The sequence below is a fragment of the Lithobates pipiens genome, unplaced genomic scaffold (assembly GCF_037356315.1).
Source record: "Lithobates pipiens isolate NorthernLeopardFrog02 unplaced genomic scaffold, aLitPip1_a1.2 Scaffold_18, whole genome shotgun sequence".
Taxonomy (NCBI): domain Eukaryota; kingdom Metazoa; phylum Chordata; class Amphibia; order Anura; family Ranidae; genus Lithobates; species Lithobates pipiens.
In genome coordinates this window covers 382,954,800-382,976,107 of record NW_027507758.1, presented here as the reverse complement: position 1 = coordinate 382,976,107, position 21,308 = coordinate 382,954,800, and the positions used below count along the sequence as shown (strand labels likewise).

At 40.1% G+C, this 21,308-nt stretch overlaps 1 protein-coding gene across 1 annotated transcript in view; it reads left to right on the top strand.

Annotated features, from left to right (window-relative positions):
• Window positions 1-21,308, top strand: part of CSMD1 (CUB and Sushi multiple domains 1) — a 2,539,710-nt gene that overhangs the window by 935,965 nt on the left and 1,582,437 nt on the right. The gene's annotated exons all lie outside the window — the stretch shown is intronic.

Genomic DNA, 21,308 nt, shown 5'->3' with positions numbered 1-21,308 from the left:
AAGGAAGTGCAGCTCTATCAGTGTGAGGCAAGGAGAGCAGATCAGCGGCATCTCCTCACTGGGGATACTATACAGATAATCAGGGTACTGATCATCAGTGCCCTGATTATCGGGCAGCCCCAACAGTGCTCAACAGTGATGCCAGTCTGTGTCCAGAGGTGATGCCAATTTGTGTCCATCAATGATGCCAGTCATTGCTGCCTTTCAGTGCTTGGTCATCAGTGCCGCCCATCACTGCCGCCCATCAGTGCTCCCTATCCGTGCTGCCTGTCATTGCCTATAAGTGCTGCCTATCAGTGCCCATCAATGTCACCATTAGTGTGGAATATTAGCGCCTCCTCATCAATGTCACCATTAGTGTGGAATATTAGCGCCTCCTCATCAATGCCATCTCATCAATGCCCATTAGTGCAGCCTTATCAGTGCTCATCAGTGAAGGAGAAAAATTACTTTTTTACAAAATTTTCAGAAAAAACAAAGAAAACCTTTTTTTTTTCAAAATTGTCTGTCTTTTTTCATTTTGTTTAGCAAAAAAAAAAATAGTGGTGATTAAATACCACCAAATGAAAGCTCTATTTGTGTGAAAAATTTGAATTTGGGTACAGTGTTACATGATCACGCAACCGTCATTCAAAGTGTGCCAGTGCTGAAAGTTGAAAATTGGCCTGAGCAGGAAGGGGGTAAAAGTGCCCAGTATTGAAGAGGTTAAGGGATGTTATGGCAATGAGCCACAAACCTGTTTTAGACTAATCGTTACGTTTTTAGGGTTACATTAAGGCTAATGGTTATAGTTGAAGATATAGTGATTTTGTTCAGGATAAAAGGTAGCATTATAGGTTAGGCTGAAGTTAAGGGTTACAGTTATGGGTCCATTTCCGTTTAGGGTTATAAGTTTAGGGTACCATAGTATAACTTTTTTTCTTCATTTGTTTTTTATTAGATCTAAAAGCAAAATGTACACCACATCTGACAAAATATTGAATGTCAAAATGCAGAATGAGAAGAAGTACATTCATTTCACCGTATTCCAGTCAGTCCACATTTGCCATTGTTTCTCAAAGCTTTTTCTATTATCTTATTTATTAGCTAGCATGGCTTCATACTTGTAATGTAAGTGAGTAGTCTCAATGTCCTCTGACAGATTGAAGGCTTTATCCAATTTCCAACTTCTCGCTATAAGCAATCTGGCTGCCAGTAATATGAGTGACCAGAATGCGACACGGGAAGGAAAAGTTATCTATGCCAAGGTTAGGAAGGATCTGGCATTGTGAAAATTGCTGTTATGTTTGAAATTAACTGAAAGATGTTCCGCCAGAAGCCAGTGGGATGTTTACATGTCCAGAACATGAGTAGAAAATGTCCAACATAGAAACAAAAATGTCAGGAGCAATTTTGACAGGCGAAGAAGTGCTAAGTACCAGCATAATGCAATTTTTTGGGATAGTTCCCAATGGTTCAAACAATGTGAAACCTTATACACTGATTTAAACTTCCAGCACCATTGAGCAGGAGTGTAGGATTTATCTAGATCAGTTTCCCATTTTTGACAGTTTATCTTGGAATAAATTATAAAAGACAGAGATGCCTTAGGTAGAAGGTGGATGTGTGGTAAGGAACTTCCAAGCTACAGAGTGGAGGGAAAGTTCAAAGGACTAGACTGATTTAACCACTTCAGCCCCGTAAGGACTTACTTCCTGACAAGGCCATTTTTTGCAATACGGCACTGCATTGCTTTAACCAGTTGCCGACCGCCGCACGCCGATGTACGTCGGTACAATGGCACGGGCAGGCATAAGGACATACATGTACGTCCCTTGCCTCCCGCGGGTCGGGGGCCCGATCGGGCCCCCGCCCGGTGCCTGCGGCGGTCGGTATTCGTACGGGAGCGATCCCGGACGAGGGGACGGCCATTCATTCATGGCCACCCCCTCGCGATCGCTCCCGACGAATAGAAATCCCCGGTGACATCACTTCCTCTCCTGTAATGTAAACACAGGAGAGGAAGTGATGTATTCTCTCCTCCGTGTCGGTATTTTTCGTTCCGACACGGAGGAGAGCGGATCAGTAAGTTGCACCAACACTCACACACACAGTAGAACATGCCAGGCACACTCACACCCCCCCTTTACCCCCCGATCACCCCCCCAATTACCCCTGCCCCCCAGTCACAGTGACACCAATGTCATTTTTTTTTTTTTTTTTTTGCATTGGTGTCATTTGTGACTGTAATAACTGTTAGGGCAGTTAGAGTTAGCCCCCTTTAGTTCTAATGTACCCCCCTAACCCCCCCAATAAAGGTTTAACCCCGTGATCACCCCCCGTCGCCAGTGTCACTAAGGCTGGGTTCACATTGCAGCGGTTTATGAGAACGAATGTGATTCGCACCGCACTGCAGTGCAAATCACATCCGATCTCTGTGCGATTCGAGTTCAGCCATTCGCCGCACCCGCCGCACCCGCCACACCCGCCGCACCCGCCGCAAATTCGCACGGGACCCTTTTTTTGGCCCGCAGCAGAATCGGATCGCATGGGTGTTCACACCATGCGATCCGAGTTTGCAGATCGCACTGCGATATGCGAACTGATCTGGGGGTGTCAGTAACATTTCACTGACACTCCCAGCAGTTCGCATAGGGCAGTGTGAACTGCCGCCGGGAGGCATGCGATGCGGGAACCCGCCGCGGATTCGCGGCGTTTCCGCATCGCTCCAGTGTGAACCCAGCCTAATAAGCGATCATTTTTCTGATCGCCGTATTAGTGTCACAGGTGACGCTAGTTAGGCAGGTAGGTATTTAGGTTCGCCGCAGCTTTTTATAGCGCCAGGGACCCCCATATACTACCGCATAAAGCCCCCTGATTGCCCCCTAGTTAACCCTTTCACCTGTGATCACCATATAACTGTTACAGGTGACGCTGGTTGGTTAGTTATTTTTTTATAGTTTCAGGGCACCCGCCATTTATTACCTAATAAAGGTTTAACCCCCTGATCACCCGGCGGGTGTCATTTGTGACTAATAACTGTTAGGGCAGTTAGGGTTAGCCCCCTTTAGTTCTAAGGTACCCCCCTAACCCCCCCAATAAAGGTTTAACCCCGTGATCACCCCCCGTCGCCAGTGTCACTAAGGCTGGGTTCACATTGCAGCGGTTTATGAGAACGGATGTGATTCGCACCGCACTGCAGTGCAAATCACATCCGATCTCTGTGCGATTCGAGTTCAGCCATTCGCCGCACCCGCCGCAAATTCGCACGGGACCCTTTTTTTGGCCCGCAGCAGAATCGGATCGCATGGGTGTTCACACCATGCGATCCGAGTTTGCAGATCGCACTGCGATATGCGAACTGATCTGGGGGTGTCAGTAACATTTCACTGACACTCCCAGCAGTTCGCATAGGGCAGTGTGAACTGCCGCCGGGAGGCATGCGATGCGGGAACCCGCCGCGCATTCGTGGCGTTCCCGCATCGCTCCAGTGTGAACCCAGCCTAATAAGCGATCGTTTTTCTGATCGCTGTATTAGTGTCACAGGTGACGCTAGTTAGGCAGGTAGGTATTTAGGTTCGCTGCAGCTTTTTATAGCGCCAGGGACCCCCATATACTACCGCATAAAGCCCCCTGATTGCCCCCTAGTTAACCCTTTCACCAGTGATCACCATATAACTGTTACAGGTGACGCTGGTTGGTTAGTTATTTTTTTATAGTTTCAGGGCACCCGCCATTTATTACCTAGTCTCACTAGTGTACCCCTAAATTTAGGGGTGTCTACTTTCCAAAATGGGGTCATTTGGGGGGGGTTTGTGCCATCTTGGCATTTTATGGCCTTCAAAACTGTAACGCCCTTAGAAAGCCTGAAGGCGGTGCTTGGGTTTCGGGGCCCCGTACGCGGCTAGGCTCCCAAAAAGTCCCACATATGTGGTATCCCCATACTCAGGAGAAGCAGCAGAATTTATTTTGGGGTGTCATTTCACATATGCCCATGGCATGCGTGAGCAATATATCATTTAGTGACAACTTTGTGAAAAAAAAAAAAAAAAAAAAAAAGTTTGTAATTTTCCCGCAACTTGTGGCAAAATATAAAATATTCCATGGACTCAACATGCCTCTCAGCAAATAGCTTGGGGTGTCTACTTTCTAAAATGGGGTCATTTGTGGGGGTTTTGTGCCATCTTGGCATTTTATGGCCTTCAAAACTGTAATAGGTAGTGAGGAGTGAAATCAAAAAATTACGCCCTTAGAAAGCCTGAAGGCGGTGCTTGGTTTTCGGGGCCCCGTACGCGGCTAGGCTCCCAAAAAGTCCCACATATGTGGTATCCCCGTACTCAGGAGAAGCAGCAGAATTTATTTTGGGGTGTCATTTCACATATGCCCATGGCATGCATGAGCAATATATCATTTAGTGACAACTTTGTTAAAAAAAAAAAAAAAAAAAAAAAAGTTTGTAATTTTCCCGCAACTTGTGGCAAAATATAAAATATTCCATGAACTCAACATGCCTCTCAGCAAATAGCTTGGGGTGTCTACTTTCTAAAATGGGGTCATTTGTGGGGGTTTTGTGCCATCTTGGCATTTTATGGCCTTCAAAACTGTAATAGGTAGTGAGAAGTGAACTCAAAAATTTACGCCCTTAGAAAGCCTGAAGGCGGTGCTTGGTTTTCGGGGCCCCGTACGCGGCTAGGCTCCCAAAAAGTCCCACATATGTGGTATCCCCATACTCAGGAGAAGCAGCAGAATTTATTTTGGGGTGTCATTTCACATACGCCCATAGCATGTGTGAGCAATATATCATTTAGTGACAACTTTGTGTAAAAAAAAAAAAATATTTTTTTTTTTGTCATTATTCAATCGCTTGAGGCAAAAAAATAAAATATTCAATGGGCTCAACATGCCTCTTATCAATTTCCTTAGGGGGTCTACTTTCCAAAATGGGGTCATTTGGGGGGGTTTTGTACTGCCCTGCCATTTTAGCACCTCAAGAAATGAGATAGGCAGTCGTAAACTAAAAGCTGCGTAAATTCCAGAAAACGTACCTTAGTTTGTAGATGTGACAACTTTTGCGCAAACCAATAAATATACAATTATTGACTTTTTTTTTACCAAAGACATGTGGCTGAATACATTTTGGCCTAAATGTATGACTAAAATTGAGTTTATTGGATTTTTCTAATAACAAAAAGTAGAAAATATCATTTTTTTTTCAAAATTTGCGGTCTTTTTACGTTTATATCGCAAAAAATAAAAATCGCAGAGGCAATCAAATACCATCAAAAGAAAGCTCTATTTGTGGGAAGAAAAGGACGCAAATTTTGTTTGGGTACAACATTGCATGACCGCGCAATTACCAGTTAAAGCAGCGCAGTGCCAAAGTGTAAAAAGACCTCTGGTCATTTACCAGCAAAATGGTCCGGTCTGAAAGTGGTTAATTGAGAATTTTGCAATCGTGTGATGATGTACCCAAACAAAATTTATGTATTTTTTACCACAAATAGAGCTTTATTTTGATGGTATTTGACCACCTCTGCGGTTTTTATTTTTTGCGCTATAAATAAACAAAGAGCAACAATTTTGAAAAAAAAATTTTTTTTACTTTTTGCTATAATACATATCGCAAAAAAATATAAAAAGACAAATGTATTAATCAGTTTAGGCCAATATATATTCGTCTACCTATTTTTGGTAAAAAAAAAAAATTGCAAAAAGGCATATATTGATTGGTTTGTGCAAAAATTATAGCGCCTACAACATAGGGGATAGATTATTGCCATTTTCATTTTTTTTTTTTACTAGTAATTACAGCAATCTGGGATTTTTAGTGGGACTGTGACATCATATCGGACACTTTTGACACTTTTTGGGGTCCATTGACATTTATACAGTGATCAGTGCTATTAATAGCTACTGATTATTGTGTAAATGTCACTGGCAGGGAAAGGGTTAACACTAGGGGCCAATCAAGGGGTTAAATGTGTTCCCTAGGTGTGTTCTAACTTTAGGGAGGATGGGCTGCCAGGAACATGACAGAGATCACTGTTCCAGATCACTGGGAACAGTAGATCCCTGTCATGTCAAGTCACTTGTCACTTGATAGAACGGGGAATCGCCTTGTATAGAAAGGCTGTTCCCCACTCTGCCTCTGTCATAGGCGATCGTGGGTCAACGGCAGACATCAAGTCAACCCGACCTGTGGGCACACTCCCATACAGCTATGGTGATTTGCGCAGGAGAGTCAACCTGCCAGCGGCTGGCCAGTGAGCAGTTAATGTGTGCTGAATGTTCTGCAACGTCTACTCTCTTATCTTAGGAATATGCTGAGATCACAGATGGAAGGGACTCCTGCCTGTACCAACAATAGAAAGTTTTAATAATTGTGAATTAAACTCACTTGCCATTTACAATGAAAAGGTAACCAAGTATGAAGTATAATACCAATTGGAAATTTTAATTGAGTTGAAGTTTCTTAAAACACCTGATTTAGCCAAACACCCTTGTCAGAGGTGCATCCTGTAGTTTTTAAATTCATATTCTTTAGATTACCAACTAAAGAAAATTTAATACAGAAATATATATTAATAGAAAGTGGAAAAAAATTTTTTTACAAAAAAGTATAGGATACACATAACTGATTCCTTTTAAGCACTATGTCAAGCAGCAGCAAGAGGTATGCAGATTGAGGGGGGAAATGTCAACCTCTGCATTCCTCTTGACAATTCTTGTCTTGGGAAAGTGCTCACAACTAAGGCAAGCTACAACTTTGAATCAACAATATCTTTCATAGCTGTGATTAAATTGGCCATGGCAGGAAGTCAGAGGGGCAGGTTAGGCGTAGAAATCACATAGAAATCTGGGACAAAGTACTATGTGTACTTTTTTCCATAGGAGACAGAACTGTAAAATAACATTTTTAATAACCAGTGATCTTATTCACAATGCAATCACAGGCATTGCTTAAATTTGTAATCTCTGTGATTGTTCACAGTGATCACATGGTACAGAGTCAATGAATTATACATTTTCTATTTTTTAAAATAATGTGGTTTTCATTTTAGACTATTATTCTTTGCAAAAATATAACAATACCAACTTTCAATTTCATATGAATACATTAAATAACATATACTTTATGCATTGACATTTTTTATTCTGTTTATCCTTAGTAAAATCATTCTGTTTAGTTTACCTGATCTATTTTTTCACAAATTAGAGAGAGAGAAATAAGTACAAAGGTCTCCTCCTGTATACTAATTCCAAGTCCTTATGTCTTGTCGTTTTTTAGTTGCTGAGCAACAGCAAGAAGGGGATTTTAAAAGTCATTAGTACGCTAAGCAGGTTACCATTCAACTGATGATTTGTAATCTTGTTTATATTTTATACCGCATTCTTAAATACATTTTTTTAGACTGCTAATTCATTATTGTTGTACATTTGATAATATTAGACTTGACACTAATCCTAAGCAAACTTCTTGGAACTGATAGTGGTATGGAAATATATATTTGTATTTAATGTAAAACACACAAGCCAAAATTCTGCCAAAAATATATATTTTTTAAAATATACTGTTTGGCCTTAGCATATTCTATAGCCAAATCATTTTGGTATTGTAATGTATGAGTAAGACAAGCATATATGTTTTTTCCTACTTCTTAAGACCTGATTCACACCTATGCATTCTTAGTGCTTTTTACATTTTGCTTATTTGCACTAGAGAACGTGCCCCATAGGAAACCATGTTAAATGGACTAATGCTGCGTACACACGACCGGACTTTCCGGCAGAAAAGGATGGATGGAATAATTTCATCGGCTATTCTGATCATGTGTGGGCTTCATCTGACTTTTTTTCTTCAAAAATTCTGATGGACCTAGAAATAGAACATGTTGTAAATCTTTCCGACGGAATCAATTCCCATCAGGGAACCATTCGTCTGTATGCTATTCCGACGCACCAAATACAATGCAAGGGTAGCTATTGCTCACTGGCTATTAAACTTCCTTTTCTAGTCCTGTCATACAGTACATCATCGCGTTCGAAATTAACAGACTTTGGTGTGATCATGTGTAGGCAAGTCCGTTCGGTCGGAGCTCCGTCAGAAAGACCGGCACCATTTATTCTAACAGAAAGTCCGGTTGTGTATACGTGGCATTAGTGCTTTTTGCATTTTGCGGATTTGCATTTAAAATGCATAGGTGTGAATCAGGCCTTAAAGATTGTTTTAATACACCAGAGTAACTGAAATGCTGCAATGCACACAGTGTGCAAAATTCTGTACTGGCTCACACAGATATTCATCATAGGAAAATTTATTGTTCAAGATATTTATTTAAACATTTTGCAATACAAAGCAAAAGTATAGACTGAGAGCAATAATTAACTAATATGCATACATATAATGTGTAGAGTATGTCGCAAAAGAGAGTACACCCCTCACATTTTTGTAAATATTTTATTATATCTTTTGACTTGACAACACTGATAAAATTACACTTTTGCTGCCAGCGTTTTAGACATTAATGGCTATGTTTTGAGTTATTTTGAGGGGATAGAAAATTTACACCATTATACAAGCTGTACACTCACTACTTTACATTGTAGCAAAGTGTCATTTCTTCAGTGTTGTCACATGAAAAGTTTTAATAAAATATTTACACAAATGTGAGGGGTGTACTCACTTTAGTGAGATACTGTGTGTATATATAAGAATTGAAGGCCCAGTCGTGAAAAACGAAATGTGTACATCAGCAAATGTAAACTGAAAATCCACATAATGGAGAAGTCAACATACTACAGGTAATATAAGAAAATGTTTGTGTAACTATATATGTTGTGACAGTACAAGGCTTTTTCACTGTGAGAATATACTAAAAATGTGACCAAGGATTTGCATTTAGGGTAAATGTGATGTTCCAGACTAGTGTTTATGGACAGAGAAAGCTGTGTATTTGGCTTTCTCTGGATTCTGTAGTTCTGGGTTGGAACATTCAATCGTGTCTGGGTTTTGCTAGACACCTGCAACCTGACTGAGTACACAGTTGTGCAGTGTCGTTATATACTCAGGTCTGAGGATGACTCAGAGCTACCAGTTTTCACACAGATCCCAGTGGAGGAGATGAAGGTCTCATTGAGGAATCAGAGGGCCCAGCCAGAAGCCAAGAGGCAAAGGGTCTCAGTTCCAGGAGTCAGAGTGGCTCCTATTAGAGTGTCAGGAGAACCCAAATCCATAGGCCAGACACGGCCATGCAGCAGGGCACTATGACTAAAGGCGAGAGAGAGCAGTGTCAAAAAGATCTGTACAACACAGTCGGGAAGACTGGTAAGAGGTACAGCGTAGTATTTCAGTTGAAGCTGAGTGAGCTCATGAGCCAGGTGGATTGGCGTTTTTGAGTCAGTGTATGCATCTACCATGAAAGCTAACTACCCTAAGTCACAATTGGTGGAATATGTGGGCAGACAGATGATGGAATCTGGGTCTTGGCTCCAACAGTGAGTTTGTGTCAGGAACTGTGGGCTGTGTGAAAGTGCAGCCAGGCAAAAAGCATGGTGTGTTGAAGCCTTAAAGAAACAGTACTCGCTTTTTTGAACTGTGCAAGTGTGTTCTACTTGTTCAGCAGAGTAAGGCCGCGTACACACGAGAGGATTGTCCGTCCAACTTAGTCCGCTGAAACGTGTTTCAGCGGACAGTCCGCTCGTGTGTGGGCTTCAGCGGACTTTTTCAGCGGACAGTCTGGCGGAATTTCCGTAATATTGTCCGTCCAAACTTGGTTTCAGCGGACAGTCCGCTCGTGAGTAGGCAAGTTGGACGGACTAAGTATGGCGCATGCTCAGAAAGGATTTACACGGCCGAAGGTTGCATTGCAGTGTATTGGACGTCGTATTTCTAGTCCCGTCGTACGTGCTGTACACATCATCGCGCAAGCTTTCAGCGGACTGTCTGTTCATCGTGTGTGGTCAAGTCCGTTCATTCAAAAGTAGGACGGACTGTCTGTCGGATTGTCTGACGGACTTAGTTGGACGGACAGTCCGCCCGTGTTTACGCGGCCTTACTGTAAAGATGGGCCTGTCAAAATACAAAAAGGAAGCAATGTTTGCTGAGATGAGGGAAACATTCTTATAAATAGAGGTCATCCACCTGTCTGTTTCCATCCAAATGTCATCGGACAGATGGCTGGGGAACAGATCCCCAGCCGTCTGTTTTTAGTAGACAGGATCAGATCGGATGTTGGCTTGTGTCAACAGACACATGTCCATTGACATCTGTGCTTTATAGAGAGCAATGGATGGTCCAATTGGTCTTTCAGTGTGTAAGGGGCCCAACAAGGCTTTATTTATAAACAAAGTCACAAAGGAAAGGCTCTAATAAAGTTTTTGTTTTTTTATAAAAAAGCAATGTCACACACCAGTGGGATTTTTTTTTTTCTAAAACTCGTTTTCTTTTCTTTCGTTGAGTATGAAAGGATAGGTTCCCTGCCATTTTTACATTTCTGTCTGTGTTCCCATTGCAGATTTTTCTTTTGTTAACTGAAATTTCTCTAATGGAGCCACAGAAAGCAGTAAAAACCCAACAAAGTTTTAATCCTTTCTGGTTCTATCCAAAACTAGAAAAACATTTTTTGTCTTGAAATATACTTTAATGATTTTAATATTTATATGGATAACCTGGAATGACTATGGGATCCTTCAAATCATTTATTCTTTAAGTTTGATTGAAAAAATAACTTTGATTTTGACTATGCTCAGTCACAAAAAGCAATAGGCTAGGGACAATTCAATTTCCACAAATGTTTGTCATGACAGCAGGGCATGCAGTGATGTTTCCCCCTAGACCTGATGCTTCTATCATTTATTCATAATGCAGGATAAAAAAGACAAAACAATTACATTAGGTCCCTGTAGAATTGAGTACAATTCAATACACTTTTTCCTCTGTATGTTTAGCATGATACAGATAAAATTCAAATGCCTTTGGAATCTAAGTAGGAATAAAAATCTCCCCTACTTAATATTTGAATTGCCTCAATGTCTCCCAATGCACTCTATTCAGGGCATTAACGGTAAAAAAATCCATATTTGGATAAACGCTTTTATAGATAAAGGACAATTCACATTTTTAAACAAAATCTTGTTCTATACAGTGAAATTAGGCTCAGTCTTTGAAGCAAATACACATTGGATGGATAGGTATTAAATTGTTTCTTTATAGTGTCTACACTATAAATTGTCGTAGCTTTGAATAAGTATAAACTAAGAAATTAAAATGTGTACTAATAATTATTAAATTAAAATGTGTTTTCAGAATGCTTTCTTTCTTTGAATAGGAATAGAATGATTTCTATCAAAATAATGCAAATTTAATTGTTGCTTCCCTATCATAAAAAAGCACAGATTCATGTTGGGTGACTTATTTGCCAGTTCTGTAACTAACCACAAAATAACTGCAACATTATAATTATATTGCTATTTTTAATACATTAGGGTGTAATCGATAAGAAAAAGAGCTCTTTAACTATTATTCCTTTATCATTTGGCAGGAAAACCCTTTAAAAGCGGATGCTGTAATTGTAACACAACTGTCATTGATGCTGACTCAGGATTTAATTTGCATAAACACCATGACAAACATAGCATCATGTCCAAATGCACAATTAGGGGAATAGCATTGAAAAACATTTTACTTTTAGCTTCAGTAGGTAAAAAGCATTAGAAATAAAGGACAAAATGCAGCAACCATGAACTTAACATAGGAAACGATATGGGGGAAATTAATTAAATCTGTAGGATAAATACAAACGATAGATAAATTCCCTATACAATAATTTGCTGCATGAATGTTTTTTTATCTGAATCAAATTATTATTTTTTTGGAACTTGTAATGCATCCCAAAACTTTGGTCCTTCAGATAGAACTGAAATCTGTTTTCCAAAAGGGTTGAGTGGAGTTTATAATTAGTGTAATATCTGAGGGTAATGCAGGTTATGATCACAAGGGTTGGTACAGATTTGAACGTTGTGTGTTCTATGCCATCTCTCTATCCACCCTGCACAATTGTATACCTGCAAAAAAGAGCTTCTAGGAGCACATAACTACTAACATAACTACTTTATTATTTAGTACTAAACAACAGTACAAAGGTTATTGAGGAAGAACAGCCCCCACTCCCACACATTGATTTCTATCTTCACCAAATTCTGCTGCTTTGTTCATTTGTTGGAGTCCCCATAAATACTTGACTCTGCTGCATATGCAGGAGCATGTGACCTTCCAACCTTCCTTCTAGGATGTTGGGGTCTGAGCAGCTACTGGGCAGTACCTTACTGTAAAGGTTAGTTATAGATTGGAGTGATTGCCATTTACCTTTAGAACTATTGGCCTGAAGATTTTTAGATAACGAATACAAGGAAGTTGTCAAGGTACATCTAGAGCCAAACTTTCTTTTTAGATTTTAGACAGAGTGGTAAAGGATTCTAACTTCCGGTTATAACAAGCAATATTAGGTTTGATTACCATCTGTGTTACAGCCATGGAGTGTTCACCTCTCTGCTTGTTCTGGTGACCACTGTCACTTGTACAGAAAGGGATATCATTAAAAATACAATTACAATTTTCACTGGAACAAGAAGTAAGAGTGAATATTTCAATGAGGTTACCTATTTTGGTGACCTCTGTCTGTTTCTCCTCACTTTCAATAAACTTATTCTCACTCTCTGTTGTGTCTCCAATACAGAAGGTAAAGGCAAATCTTCCTAGTGGTACAAAGAACGCATAAATAGTGATATCCCTGTGTAAGGTCTAACACCATTCGACACAGAGCTTACTCAAGATTTGGACTCCTAGCTCCAATGGAGGAATAGAGTGGGTAGGAAAGAGCAAAAAAGGAAAATATCAATAAGTGGAGGCTGACTTTTTCAAAAGAACTGGTTACTTTACTATAAAAGGGCAAAGTGACAAAGTATTGTTAACCTTTAAATTAAATGTAAATCATAAAAGCGATACTACATTGCTTCCCAATGCATTTATGTTGAGACAAGAGAAACAAAAGCCACTATGTCACTGGCATCATTCACAGACAAAAGAAAATCAGGCTTGCCTAATAGCCCACCCCAATATCTAGGTACCATCATCTGCAGTGACTATGATTCATATTTTCATTTTAATTTTCATTTTAAGATTAACATCTATCTCTCCTGTGGATAAGCTCCCTTATCTCTTCCACTATTTGGACACCCTCTCTTTTTTTTCTTCTTTTTCTGACCTCTCTTCCCCTTTTTCTGTTGGATTTGACTGGACTTTAACCTAGTGGACGTTCATTTTTCATTGGTGCCTTAGGGGCACTTTTTTGTGGATGGGGCACCTATCCTTTTATCATCATAAGTATGGTCTCTTTTAGGCCTTGCTATGTTCCAGTTCATACCTTGCACATGTCATATGATGGGTGCTCTTTTTATAGTGATTTCTGACCTGCTCATGGGGTATGTTTTATTGTAATACAAATTGCCAATGATAACTACATAAAGTAGCCTTCTCTATTTATAGGAATTGTTTGCTTTTGTTCACGTATGTGTTCCTTGTTTTTGCAAATGCTTTGTATTGTTTGGAAAAAAAAAATGTATTAAACAAATTTAAATATAAAATTACCATTTATTTTACCAGATAAGATGTAACTTGTGGATGTTACCTGACTTAGTTCATAAAGGATATTTGCATGAAAATAAATATTTGTTTAATTTTTGGAATGGTTCCACCAAGGTATTATCCAACCAAAAACTGCTAATGACAATGATGAGTATTGTGATTCTTCCTCAATACTCATCATCCTATAAACATGCGGTAGAGCTTGGGTGGGTTTTTGTCTACAGTAACAGGCATATTAGCTGTATTCCAATGGCAGTGTCCCCCTTTAATGATGTATTCCTCTGGTTCGCACAGCTGCAATCCACCTCACCAAAGCGGTTTAGAAATCCCCAGTGATGGGCATCCACTGCTAAAGCACCCTTCTCAAGCAATGCAAGGGTCTCCTGCATCACTCTGTTACCTCCACCAGCAACTTAGTTCTGCTTCAACATCTTCAGCCAACCACTCCCCCTATGGGTGATGAGATGTTGGGGATTCCCCGGATCGATCCGTCCACAATGCCGCCTGCCCTGCTATCCAATGGCTGCACACAGCCTGGCACTGGATTCACAGCACCCAGGGAGGGAGGCGGGCAGAGAGCTGACACCAGCACCGCTCAGATCTCACACAGGGAGGGAGAAAGAGGAAGTAAAGATGGCTGCTACAGGCCACTTGAATGGCTGCTGCTGATTGGTGCATTCTAAAGGTATGCATGCTTCTCCTATTTGGTGAAACCTCAAGCTAATCTCAGAATAAGAGGCCATTATCAGCATACTAATCGGGGGAACAGAAACAAGTGGAGATGATTAAACAGCTGTAAAGGGAGCTTACTTTTTTTGTTTGGTCACTCTACAAGTTTGGATAAATACAATCCTAAATTATCTTGTGAATTATCTTGTGATCAGATCTCTTCTTTGTATCATTAAAATATAATAAGGTGTACCATGTTAAAGATTGATATTGTAACGCATGAAGTTTAATTGTTGAATGCTCAGTTTTAATCAGATCCAAGTGAGCAGGTAACCTTTCAAAACAGAAACAGTTTGTGTTTAACCACTTTCAGACCGGACCATTTTGCTGGCTTAAGACCAGACTACTTTTTGCGATTCGGCACTGCGTCGCTTTAACTGACAATTGCGCAGTCATGCGACGTGGCTCCCAAACAAAATTGACGTCCTTTTTTTTACCACAAATAGAGCTTTATTTTGGTGGTATTTGATTACCCCTGCATTTTTTATTTTTTGCGCTATAAACAAAAATAGAGTGACAATTTTGAAAAAAACACATTATTTTTTACTTTTTGTTATAATAAATATCCCCCAAAAATATATATTAAAAAAAAAATTTCCCTCAGTTTAGGCTGATACGTATTCTTCTACATATTTTTGGTAAAAAAATTGCAATAAGTGATTATTTATTAATTTGTTATAATATGCCCACGGCGATCGAGTCCGCTGGACCCACGACCGGACTCACGGGAGTCCCAACTGGCACGCGAGCGAGCTGCCGGCCGTGCGCTCGTGATGGCAGGGCGGCATTTAAAACTGGACGTACCTGTACGCCAATATGCCTGTCCATGCCATTCTGCCGATGTACATCGGCGTGCAACGGTCGGGAAGTGGTTAAAATGTAAGGTTTAAAGTTTATGTCAGGTGATTTTGGTAGTGAGTTTTTGCAGAAAGCCATCTCGGCATTCCTCAGGATGCAGTGTCCAAGCCCTAGCCTGCTTTTTCAACAGGGCCCCTGATAGTGGGAATAGACTTGCAGCAAACTGGAACCAGGTACACCCAGCTGACACCACCCTTGTGTGCAGAATACAGATGACAGGAGACAGAACAAAATCCAGGAAATCAGCTACAGTCAGGGTGGGCAGCAGGCAAACAAAAACAGTAGCTACAGATAGGATCTGTAAACAGGTAGTCAGGCACAGAATACAAGTAATACAAGGCAAACCAGGACCACAGAGAAACTGGGAAGTTGGTAGACTGCACTGAGCATGTCTATATATAGGGAAGCAGACTGGGAGGTGAGCTAAGAAGTGATAGGAAGTGATAGGAAGTGATAGAAGGTGATAGAAGGATAAGGGATATAAATTCACATTAGAGCAGGTGACGTGCATAGGTGAACACAGAAGCCATCAGCACATGTGAAAGGAATCACAGACCTAGCAGAACCACTACAACAAGGAAGTAAGAGTTTCACAAACAGAAAATTGCAGGCTAGACCCTGACAGTCTCACTCCAGTTTTGTTTAGAAAAAAAGCAATCCCCTCTTGGTCATCTATATAGGTTGCACAAATATGTAACTGTTTTGCAGAATGCCTTTCTCTATTAGTCTTCAGACTAATTCATAAATGGGAGGTTCTGCTTTTAATAAAACCAGATGAGGACAGGTCAGAGTTTAAATGAAGAAAGCATCATTGCCTGCATCCCTTAAGATGAGGACAAGCCTTAAGGGATATCTCACAAAAACTTCAACTATTGTTACAAGGGATTTATAATATTTGACTTGTAATTCAGTGTAAACATTTGAGCATAGCAGTGAACCAATCACCTGAGCAGTAGATTACATTTCTGTGAGTACCTTCAGCTTGCCATAATAGAAAGAAGCGACTTTTTACTTTTACATGTTTTAACAATTTTGGAAATGTACAGTGGTTAACTTGCTTACTGGGCACTTAAACACCCTTCCTGCCCAGACCAATTTTCAGCTTTCGGTGCTCTCACACTTTGAATGACAAATACTCAGTCATGCAACACTGTACTCAAATGAATTTCTTGTCCTTTTTTTTCCACAAATAGAGCTTTCTTTTGGTGGTATTTGATCACCTCTGGGGTTTTTATTTTTTGCGCTATAAATGAAAAAAGACCGAAAATTTTGAAAAAAAAACGCATATTTCTTTGTTTCTGTGACAGAATTCTGCAAATTATAAATTTTTCTTCATAAATTTTGGCCACAATTTATACTGCTACATATCTTTGGTAAAAATATCCCAAATTAGTGGATATTATTTGGTCTTTGTGAAAGTTAGAGAGTCTACAAGCTGTGGTGCGAATCGCACAAAATTGATCACATCTGATGTACTGGTGGCCTATCTCACTTCTTGTGACCCGAACAAGCCAGGAAAGTACAAATACCCCCCAAATGACCCCTTTTTGGAAAGTAGACATTCCAAGGTATTTAGTAAGAGGCATAGTGAGCTTTTTGATGTTGTCATTTTTTTCCCACAATTCTTTGCAAAATTAAGATTTTTCATTTTTTTTTCTCCACAAAATTGTCATTGTAATAGGTTATTTCTCTCACGTGGCATGTGTATACCACAAATGACACCCCCCAAAAAATTCTGCTACGCCTCCTGAGTATTACAATACCACATGTGTGGGACTTTTTCACAGCCTGGCCACATAGAGAGGCCCAACATGCAGGTAGCGCCATCATGTGTTCTAGGAACATAAATTACACATCTAACTTGTTGACTATTTATTACACTTTTGAAGCACCAGGACAATGACACGTGACACTGATGACAGATGGCACTGATACGTGGCAATGATGACACTTATACGTGGCACTGATGACACTTGGCACTGATGACAGATGGCACTAATATGTGGCACTGATGACAGATGGCACTAATATGTGGCACTGATGACAGATGGCACTAATACGTGCCACCGATGACAGATGGCACTAATACATGGCACCGATGACGAGTGACACTGATGACAGATGGCACTGATAAGTGGCATTGATGACACGTGACACTGACAACAGATGGCACGTGACACTGACAGGTGGCACTGATGACAAATGGCACTGCTACGTGGCACTGATGACAGATGGCACTAATACGTGGCACTGATGACAGATGGCACTATGTGGCACTGATGACAGATGGCACTGATGACAGATGGCACTTATACGTGGCACTGATGACAGATGGCGCTGGGGACAAATGTCACTGACAACAGGTGGCACTGGGGGCAGGTGGCACTGGGGGCAGGTAGCACTGGGGGCAGGTAGCACTGGGGTGGATGGCACTGGGGGCAGGTAGCACTGGGGTGGATGGCACTGGGGGCAGGTAGCACTGGGGTGGATGGCACTGGGGTGGATGGCACTGGGGCGGATGGCCCTGCTGGGGGAGGATGACACTGCTGGGGGAGGATGGCACTGCTGGGGGAGGATGGCACTTTTTTTTTTACTTTTTTTTTTATCAACTCCAGGCAGAACGGCTGCCACTGCAGCCGTTCATCTCTCCCCTCTCACACTGTCTGTGTGAGGAGGGAGAGCGGCGCTGAGAGATGATCTCATATGTTTACATATGAGATCATCTCCCATTGGACACGCCGATCACGCTGTAAACGGCCGCTGTGATTGGCCGTTTACAGCGATCTGTGTTTGCCTGTCCCCGGGGGACACGGCGAACACAGAACGTCTGCGATGCGCGCCCACGGCGGCGCGCATTGCGGAAGTAAACATTAGGGCATCCAGGGACGGCCTCCCGGACGAACGCGCCTGCTCTACGGCCGTCATTCGGCTATAGGGCGGGCGCGAGGTGGTTAAAGACTTACATGGAAAGGCAATGTTTATAACATTACGTTGATTTTGCATGTCACTATAAATAAATTGGTAGTCCAAATTATTTAATGTATTTACTGTACAATACCTTTCTTCTACTCCAAAAGTTTCCGGATTGTTTTCTTTTTTATACTACTCTGCATGAAATCCACAATGGGCTACATGACTGGCAGTTATATGCATGTTAGGTAGCGGTTTTGTCTGAGTAGCTGTAGGGGATATGTAGAGGGATCACCCATAACAAACAGCAAGGGCAGAGTTAGAAGGACACATGAAAGTAATGAACTGAGAAAAATGGGACAAAAGTCATTAAATATAACTGAGAAAAAGAACAACACACAGCCCATATGTTCTTTGTAGTAAATGTTATAAAGGTAAATTCACAATTCATTAGAACGCCCCCAGACAGAAAAAAGATATGTATTATTACATACCACCAATGTAACCCAATTATTTTTGTGACATAAAAGGTATCTTTATTATTTTGATATTTATCTTCATATAGAGATTTTTATATTAACAGTTGAGGAAAGTGAAAGGTTGTCAAGCCCCTCTGTATGACCTGAATAGTGGCGAGAGAAAAAAATAGTTCTGAAAATAAAAACTACAAAAAAGTGAATAGGGATGGGCCTGACTCATACATCGGGTGTTCGTATGTTCCAAGAACAAACATATGGGGCGCTCGTGGGAATTTCGCCTGCCGCAATGCACCCCAGAGTATATAGTGCAGTCAGTGTAATGTATATAATGCAGTGTGGAGTATATACTGCAGTCAGTGTAGTGTATATAATGCAGTGCAGAGCATATAGTGAAGTGCAGAGTATATAATACAGTGTATTCAGGTTAAGGAGAACCCTATGAAAGAGTTAAGAATAAAACGGCATGGGGTCCCCTCAAAATCCATACCAGGCCCTTTGACTTTAATGGGGTTCTCATGTTCGCTAGAACTTTTTTCCTGTTCAAGGTGTTCTGATGCAAACTGAACAAGGAGATGGGGTGTTCAGCCCATCCCTAAAAGTGAATAATCTAAAGGATAGAGATTATTACACATTCGGAAGTCTGGGGTTATAGACACCTAGCAAAGAACAAACACCCAGGCTGCACACCACTGAGTTTTTTTTTTCAATTTCAGTAAACATTAATAGGAACTACTGCATGACTCCTCTTACACTTTTACTCACCCTCAGTTAGGTTATAATGATAGGGGCCATATAAGCTTAAATTATCTTACTTTTTTTTATATAGAATTCTTTTTTAGCCCCCCCTCCCATTTCCAAGGTTCGTTCTGCCATTTTTAATTTTTTTTTAGCCCCCCCCCCCCCACAAAAAAGTATTTACTTAGTACACCAAGTATATATCCCTTTATGAATTAGAGGATTGCATGCATGCTCCCTGTGATGTTGGTAAATCCATCTGCCTTTTAGATCTGAGCAGGTGCTTCAGGAAGGGGACCACAAAATTGTTTTTTTATTTACTTTTCTTTGCTCATCACAATGTCCCTTATAATTCATTCAATCAGCATGGGAAGAGAAATATGACATTTTTTTCAGAATCTTATTATACAGTACTGTAATTTATATCTGTGATATTCAATAATTTTTGCTCCTGAAAGCTCCAGTATGAAGACAGATCCACCAAGTTAAGCTTTAGACAAGTCTGATTATTGATATGAGATCAAACTCATCTGATTCAAAAACAAAAAAAACTTTTTTTTAGAATCATTTTTTTTCTGTTAGAATTTGACGGCTTGACTTGTATCCTGATGATTAGGGGCGAGATAGACAACATTACCAACTTCTCAGTGCAGGGGCACCAGGGGCTGCTATGTAGTGGAATATAATAGGAAATACAACTGTTATTTTATATACTGATTATATACATGCAGGCTTGCTTTATTCATGAAGAGTTTTTTGCAAGGTAGTGATACTCACAACAGTTTCTGAATGACTTCAATAAACAGAAATCTGCAACTTGCTATTTATTTTCCACCACACTACAATATAGAACAACCTATTTAGATTTTCTTTGGACGTTAATTCATACATGTTTTACATTATTGGTGCCATATATTAAAAATTTATTAGCCTACCTTATCAAAATCATAGTCTGTTGTTTACAATTAAATAGTATTTTATTGTACTAGCTGCAGTGGGGAATAAGTGTTGCAGTGTGATTTTACTGACATTTTACACATCAACAAAGTGAGCTGGAATCGCCAAGGGCCATGAATGCATGTCTTTAAACCAAACAGAAAAAAGTTGGACCAATAAATCTATATTTACAGCAACATTAGTCAATGGTAACAATAAAAGTATACAAAGGGGATTGATTGATTTATAACTAATAATTACATACAGAGACAAATATAATATATTATGGATATATTTTAAAAACGTGGATATAAATGTAGAAGACATTTTTTAAATAGTGAAATTGATTTGATATATGCTATCCAAGAAAAACTGCAGATACACTATATTGCCAAAAGTATTGGGATGCCTGCCTTTACACGCACATGAAATTTAATGGAATCCCAGTCTCAGTCCATAGGGTTCAATATTGAGTTGGCCCACCTTTTACAGCTATAACAGCTTCAACTCTTCTGGGAAGGCTGTCCACAAGGTTTAGGAGTGTGTCTATGTGAATGTTTGACCATTCTTCCAGAAGCGCATTTTTTCAGGTATTGTAAGCATATGGTATTTTATATATTTTGTGGACTCCAATGTCACTATAAATCCCAGCTCATTCCAATTGCTCTGACTATAAAGTCAAATAATGCTGTCAAACTCCTCCCATGAGAAATGTATCATAGAAATTGGGAGACTAGTTATGAGAAGGTGGACCTTTTTTCTGACCTTGTCAGAGGGTTTGGAAATACTAAATATTGTGGTGAAATATTTAAGACGCTATTAATTGGTTAATTAAACTAGTGCCCTGAAACTGTCCATATTTTATTTAATATGTATATATTTTGTATTAACTGACAATTGCGTGGTCATGCGACTCTGTACCCAAATAAAATTGATGTCCTATTTTTCCCACAAATAGAACTTTCTTTTGGTGGCATTTAATCACTTCTGCGGTTTTTATTTTTTGTGCTATAAACAAAAAAGACCAACAATTTTGAAAA